Source organism: Octodon degus, unplaced genomic scaffold (genome assembly GCF_000260255.1).
Source record: "Octodon degus isolate 3935 unplaced genomic scaffold, OctDeg1.0 scaffold00110, whole genome shotgun sequence".
Taxonomy (NCBI): domain Eukaryota; kingdom Metazoa; phylum Chordata; class Mammalia; order Rodentia; family Octodontidae; genus Octodon; species Octodon degus.
The window spans coordinates 2,125,443-2,133,334 of record NW_004524686.1 but is presented as its reverse complement, the minus strand read 5'-3'; positions in this window follow the sequence as shown (position 1 = coordinate 2,133,334).

Below are 7,892 nucleotides of genomic sequence, written 5' to 3'. Positions count from 1 at the left end.
TTTCCCTTTCATCCTTCCCCTCTCCCTCCCTCCTTCAGTCTCTTCTTTCTATTTTCTTTATCCTTTAAAAATCAAATATCATCTACTGTGAATTAAAGTAGAAAAGCATTTTTTATTTAGTTTCATTTTTAGTATTTTATACTTCTTTCTACTGTGTGAGACTCCAGTTTTTATTTTGTGCCAAAGCTTCTCTTGAAGAGCATCCATCTACACGTGTAGCTCAGCAGTACCAGTAAATAAAATCATTTTTGCATTTGTTAGCATGAATAGAAAATTCCTCACTTTGTCTCCATTTTTAAAGATAGTTTTATTGGGTATATAAATTCTGATTTGGCAACTTTTTTTCTCTAAATATTTTAAAGATATCTCTCCATTGTTCTCCAACTTAGTTCATTCCCTTCTTTTTTATGGGGGTGATATTATTTCTCTTTCCTCTTCTGACCTTACAGGTATTTCCTTTTACTTGGATTTGACACAGGTGTATTTGTATAGGTATGTTTGTCCTGTGAGCTTCTTACATCAGTAGTTTGTTTCCTTCCTTTAATTAAAAAATTACCAACCTTTAAACATGTCTTCTAGGGGCTGGAGAAATAGCGCAGAGGCCTAAGCACCTGCCTGGCAAGTGCAAGGACCCTGACTCGATCCCCACTACTGCATGTTGTGCCAGCCTGAGTTCCCCAGTTACACTGTGCTGGCTACTGAAACTGGGTGTGGTGGTGCATACCTGTAATGCCAGGGCTGAGAAGGCTGAGACAGGAGGATCACTACAAGCCCAAGCTGTGAGCTGCATAGCAAGACCCTGTATCAAATAAGTAAGTAAATCAATTAATTAATTAATTAATTAATTAAATGTCTTCTACCTCAGGGGCCCCCAAAACCCAGGACAGGGATTGGTACTAGTCCAGACCTGTTAGGAACTGGCACACAGCAGCAGGTGAGTGGCATGTGAGCAACTAAAATTTCAGCTTTATTGTGAGCTGCTCCCCATCAGTAATTACTGCCTGAGCTCTGTCCCTTCTCAGGCTAGTGACAGCATGAGATTCTCAAGGGGGGTGTGAACACTACTGTGGACAGCACATGTGAGAGGTCTAGGTCATTCATTCCTTATAAGAAGATAGTACCTGAGGGTCTGAGATGTAGCTGAGGTTGCAATGCTAGTGCTTGAGAGTACCTCAAGTACAGATTGGTGTGGAAAGTGAGGGTTTCCTGTACCGAGACCATAATACATCAATTGCTTGCAGACTCATATCAAAACCCTACTCATGAATGACAACTGACAATTAAGTCCTATGTGGTGACAGACTTTATAGTGGCAACTCAAGTGAGGTACTTTGACTGTACAGCTTCCCCTAGTGGTAGTCTTTAAGTCAGAATCCAACACTTGCCAGTCTCTGTGTGTCCCCCCTCTATATTACTTACCTTTCCTGTCTGTCTGTGGCTCTTCCCTTTCCTGCACATTTGTCTCAGCTACAGTTTTGGTAAGCCCACAAGCTATTTCTAGCACAAAGGAGAAAACTGAATGCCACCAGAGGGCTTCTCTGGAAAGAGGTAAGACACAATGAAGAGATTACAAAAGACTCTAAGGCTATCAACAAAAAAGCGACATTTGAAAAGAATTAAATTATGGGTTCTTCACAACGGGTAATTCACATTTTCCGTGTCTGTTCTGTATAACACAGTATGGAGTGCTTGGCTGTGCAACCAGAGAAGCTTAAAAAACTGCTCCCCCACATAAACACCAAGTATCTTGAATTGAAAGATAGCTCTTTGGAGTTTTCTAAAAGAAATCATATACTTGAAGAACAGAAACCAGCAAAGTTGTCTGTCCTGAGGACTTCATTCTTGGTGACTGAATCACTAAGAACCTCTTTACTACGGGCAAGGAGTTGATCTTCTTACTGCTAAGGACATCTGTCATGAACTTATATAAGATGCTGCAGTTAAAATGTGGCACACATTTCGCTTTCAGCTAGACCCATAACTAGCCCACCTGAAGAGATACCAGAGGATATGGAGGTCAGGTGTTAGAATTAATGAGGCCTCGTGTTACACATCCAGGTTGACAACTGGTGCACTACTGATGGGAACAAGGCAACAGCGCTTGGTTTTTTTGTTTTTTTTTCACAGTGGATTAGGTACTTTATTTATTTTTTCTTTTCAAAGTTTTATTGATAAACATATAGCAATGAGACAGTTTCAAATCAAATCGAAAGTACAGTTTCAACAAATAATACACTGCATATATTCTTCTTAGTGGTTAATTGCTGTACAAGATGCGGACTTGTGATCCTACTTACAAACACCATTAGAAAAAATCATTCTATTCATTAAGAGAATGCAACTATATACCTATCCCAAGCACTTTGAATACACAGATACAAAATGGACATTCATAGTTATACCCCAATTTTTTTTTAAGTTCCGTTGTTGAATATTATAGGTGTGTAAACTCAGCAAAATATTCTAAAAGAGTACAGAAGCCCATAATAGCATTGAGTCTTCTGTTTAATTGGCAATGTCAGAAATTATTGACGTGAGTCCCAGCGCTTGGTTTTTTGAAATACATTTTTTTGTTTTAGGAGGACGTGCACAAGGGTGCATCATGTCCGCTTTTGTTTCCAACCAAAACCCATGCTGCCGTAGTACTCAAGCCTTTGAATGATTACATATTGGGAAAAATTCCATTGATCTACAGATGGAGAGACTGACGTGTTAACTGCCTTACTGGTTTTATTACTCAAGACATGGAGGAGTGTGAGTTCCCCAGAACGTGAGTCTACCCTCTGTTATCCACAGAGTTACGAGGGCAAGCTGAAAGTCACCTGAACTCAATAACATTTTGCAGGATGAGGTTAAAGTTATCAACCACACTAAAGCAAATACTGCCTTTAACTCATGTCTGTTCACTCAGCTCTGTGAAGAGCACACACTTCTTTTCTAACACACTGAAGTGAGATTGCTCTCTGAAAGTAGATCACTGACCAGTGAGTTTGTGAATTATAAGAGCTGCTCCAGAGATTTCTTTTAGAAAACCAGACACTGCCAAGAGTGTACTTCATTGACACAAAATGGGTTGCAAAACTTACTTACCTGTATGACATATTCTACCTGCTCAATGAACTCAATCTCTCATTTCAGGGAAGAATATTAATTGAGCTCAAGTCAACAGATAAAGTGACTATTTCAAAGCCAAACTGGAATTATAGGACAAAAAGTGAACACTGGGATTTTTGACATTTTTCCAGCAGCAGGGATTTTGAAAGAAATGGAGTGAGGATCTTCTTCCTCCTAGCTAGTGCATGACAGTATATTTTAGCTTTCAAAGGTTTGAACTTGGGGCCAGGAGGATGGCTCAGTGGAATAAGTGCTTCCCTGGCAAGCGCAAGAGGCTGAGTTCAATCCCTGGTTCCACAAAAAAAAAAAAAAAACCTGGTTCCAAAAAAAAAAAAAAAAAAAAAAAGGTTTGAGCTTACTTCCCAACCACAAGAACCCCTTGCACTGTGAAGGAACGCATCTGCACATGTGAGAAGGGGATCTACTTGGAATTACAAATGCTATGGCCTTAAAAATATGATTGGGACAACTTCAAATCTTCATACAATCCAGATTAAGGTCAAGCTGGAATATCCCAAGGTTGCCACAAATTTACTAAATAGCCCATTTCCAATTCGAGCATCCTGTCTTTGTCAACCAGTTTTCTACATTGACAGCAGCCAAGATTACAGTCGATTGGACATAAGCAAAACCCTTAAGTGTTGCTGTCTTTCATCTCTCCCAGATGGAACTGTCTAGTATGAGGAAAACAAGCTCAGGGCCCCTGCTGGTTTTTCATTACGATAGATTGTATAGTCATTTTATCATATTTGGCAGTGTAATAATAATAAAAGTAAAGTGCACTGTGTACTCAGTGTTTGGGAATCGTTGTAAAAACATCTTTGCTTCCCTGTCCATGGAAAGCTGTCTTCCCCAAACAGGGTTTTGGTGCCAAAAAAGACAAGGACTGTTGCTCTATCACATGTATATGTCTTGAACTGGTAACTTAATTGCAAGGGTATTAAGCCAATTGATACTGCCTTATGGACCTTGGATGCTCTCTTTCTTTCCTTCCTTTCTTACATTTTCCTTCCCTCCCTCCCACCCCATCCTTTTCTTTCTCTTTCATTTTCATTTCCTTACTTTCTAGTTCATTAATGTTTTTTTTCTGGATGTCTAGTGTTCTAGTAATCTCAGTGAAGGATATCTTCATTTGCGATAGCTTTTTTTTTTTTTTTACTAACACAGGGAGTTGACTTTTAAAAAAGTATTTCTTTTTCTCTGCTCTACTTTCTATCTATTCTTGCATAAGAGTCTCTGTATCTTTGATTAGCAACAATTGCAAAATTGCCTGGGATTGCTTCCACATGTAGGTCATTTATTTGTCTATTTCCACTGATTGCTTTAACTATTGACAATTGACATTTTGCGCATTGAGAAGTGATACCTTGTTATTTCTTGTTAATTCAAACTTGACTTGTAAGGGGTGAGAACTCTTCTACGCTGGTGGGAATGGAATCCTGTGAATCATACATACTAGGGAAGCCTTCAGCATTCTACATTCTTTAGGGGACTTTTGCATTTTGGGGGGGCAGGGTTTCAACTGAGGCAAGATTTTTGTGCCTGCGCCTCAGGGATAGGATTTTGTCCATATGTCTCTCCATCTTGCTTTAGCAACCAAACCTTGCTTTCTGTTTCTAGGAGGTTCTGGGTGGGAGTTTTCTTTCTTCAGTAATGACAGATTTTATGTGTGCAGGATGCAGGATTCAAGACAGTGTCTTGTCCCTCTTCCAATATGTTAGTGTATTTGTGCTACTTGAGCAGAAGACCAGCAGCTAAATGATATAGCAGACATGGAATTCTTGCTTCTGGAGGGTGGGAAGTGCAAGACCAAGGTACCTACAGATTCTAAGTTGGGCAATTACCTTCTTCTTGGAAACAGTCCTTTTGCTGTGTCTCCTACAGCAGATAGGTGGAAGGATCTTCCTGGAGTCTCTTTTATAAACACACTCTTCCCATTTATGGAGGCTCCAACTTATCCACTGCACCTACCATGAGAGTATCTTTATGTACTACCATACTGGTGTTTATATTTCCCCATGTGATTTTGTAATGGAGGAGGCAAAAACATTCATTCTGTCAAAACCAAATATAAGGATTTTTTGCTTTTACTTTTATTAGGAAAATGGATATTTGGGAGCCAGGAAGATAACTCGGCAGTCTAAGTGGCTGCCTGGCAAAGGCAAGGACCTGGGTTTGGTCCCTGGTACTGAATGCCATGCAGGCCCCATGCCATGTGGGCTACTGAAACTGGGCATGGTGGGGCACACCTGTATTCCTAGTGCTGGGCAGGCTGAGACAGGAGGATCACTGCGAGTCTGAGCTGCTTAGTGAGACCCTATAACAAATAAAAGATTTTTAAAAATGGATATTTGGCTGTGTTCTGAGAATGAGAGATTTTCCTACCACTTTGCCAGTAATAGACAAGTTCCATTCTACTCCTAAACTTGAAGCAATGTATCTTCACCAGTACCGTGAAGGTTAGAGTTAATAGTTCCTCCTTAGCTAATCAAAGGTGTTTCTTTTTCTTTTTTTTTGTTCTAGAAAAGAAAATCTTAGAGATGTAGGCATAGCTTTGGCCTGATCACTAATACCTGCCAGTCTCTTATTTCAAATGCATGTGTCCTATGTAGTGGGCTCTATATTGCCTCATGCCTTCTTCCAAACTTTTTTATAAATACCTCTTGGGGGCCCACAGAATGGAAAACGTAAGTGTGGATGAACTTCACTTGTGTCTGGTTCTACCACTACACTTTATATGGACCACTCTTTATATGTAAAAATATGTTAAACCTTTGGTAATCTCTTTTTACCCACTTTATGTCGCATGCTTTGCCAAAGCTGAGTAAGTTTGCATTTCTTGGATTTGCTTTTCCCCTGGATGAAACTTGTCCTTCTTCAGAATCCAGCTCATTGGATTGTCTTGTATTAAAGATTAATTGTTTATGAGTCCCACTAAATTGTACATGTTGAAGTGAAAATGACAGTATTAGGAGTTGAAGCATCTGAGGGGTGAACAGGTCACGGTAGTTAAACCTCATGAAGGGAGTTAAGGTCCTTAAGCAGAGAGACATTAAAGCTTGATCTTTTTCTGCTCTATACCGTGTGAGGATACAAGAAAAGGCTCATGGAAAAGTCAAGGAACAGTATTCCCACCAGGGACTTGTGTGTCTGACTTCGGACTTCTAGCTACCAGTGTTGTACAAAGTAAATACTTGCTGTTCAAGCGACCCAACCCATGGTGCTCTAGCAGGGCCGCCTACATGGACTAAGGCACCTATGACCTCAGTTCTCCAATGGGATCAAGACATTGATTATTTCACCCCCTATGTTGTTTTCCTGATGTCAGGGTAAATGGAGGGTGTGTGCAAATCTTTTCAAATCATAAAAATGTGACTTTGAAGCAAACCCTGGTGCACTGAAAGGTGGATGAAAGCTTCTGAGACTCGGTGTGGACACTGCTCCTTAGTCCTTTAGCCACTCCTCTCATCCCCATGCTGCCCTTATCTTCAAGTTTTCCTGGAAACAAGGCTGGTTGGTGGTGAACGGTGAACACAAGAGAAACCTCGGACTGTACAGCGTCAGTCCTCAAAATGGACTTGAAAAGACCCTGGGTTTATAATTAGTGAAATCTCTTCTGTTAAAAGTTTGAAGATATAATATTTGCCTTCTCTTTTAGACAATGAAGTAAGACAGCACCAATCAAGTGATAAATTGAGCATGTGCAAAAAGAGAACAGATGGAAGAAATAAAAAAAGACAAGTGCTGACTCAGGCTCACTTATGTGAGGTAGAAGAAGTTGGGGAAATAAAATTACATTAGGTTTAGGCAACTTTCTCTCTGTCATCACTTTCACAAGTGTGAGAGAAAGGGGTGGTTTGGAAGGCTATGCCTCCAACCACAAACTTTAACAACAGCTTTGAAGAATAAGATATCTGATATTCAGCTCCACAAATGTGCTGATAAATATAAATGACATTCATCCTTCCTAGTAGCATAAATAACACTCACAAACATGGAGCCAGATTTTCTCTTTGGAAAATACAAGTTTTGTGTTTTATATGAATTTGTGAACTGCTTGCAGCTAGATACAGAGGGCATTAGGGTTTCCCAGACAATATGCTAGAAATAAGACTCCTGTGTCTGTCAGATCTGCTGGAATCTGATGCTTTGATGTGAACCTCCCTGCTCAGTCATTTGACATGTCATTTACAGTTTTTTAATCTTATAATGAGATTCAGGTAAAGGTCAGTCTGAAAGAAAAATTCTTGAAAGAGCAGCAGGAGGCCAGAGAGCAGAATGGAAAGGGAGAGAGAAAATAATCCTATTCATTTCTCTGCAAAGATTTCATGTACCAGAACCTCAGGCCATTTGTACACTAGCCCTCCAGGAAGGAGCAGCCCCAATCTGCTCCTCTCCACATTCCCACCGCCTGTGTTATAGCGGATTGATGTCTGCAGAAAGGAGCCTCAATCCAAGACCATGAAATCAAATGTATTCTTCTCAGCAGGTCATTTCTTTCTGCCTATTTATTTATTTATTTATTTGGAACCGGGACTCAACCTCAGGACTTTGTGCTTGCCAGGCAGGTGCTGTGCCACTGAGCACTATCCTCAGCCCCAACAAGTCATTTCTAATGATCCACATGTTCTAGATAAGTGATTATTTTTCTAGGAATATTCTGAATGCCAAACCTTTGGGAGTTCTTAGACTGCCAAAGTATCCTCATAAATGTTCATACATGCTTTGAGAACCATTGCAGTAAACTGACCTAAATTATTAAGTTGTACAAATATTCA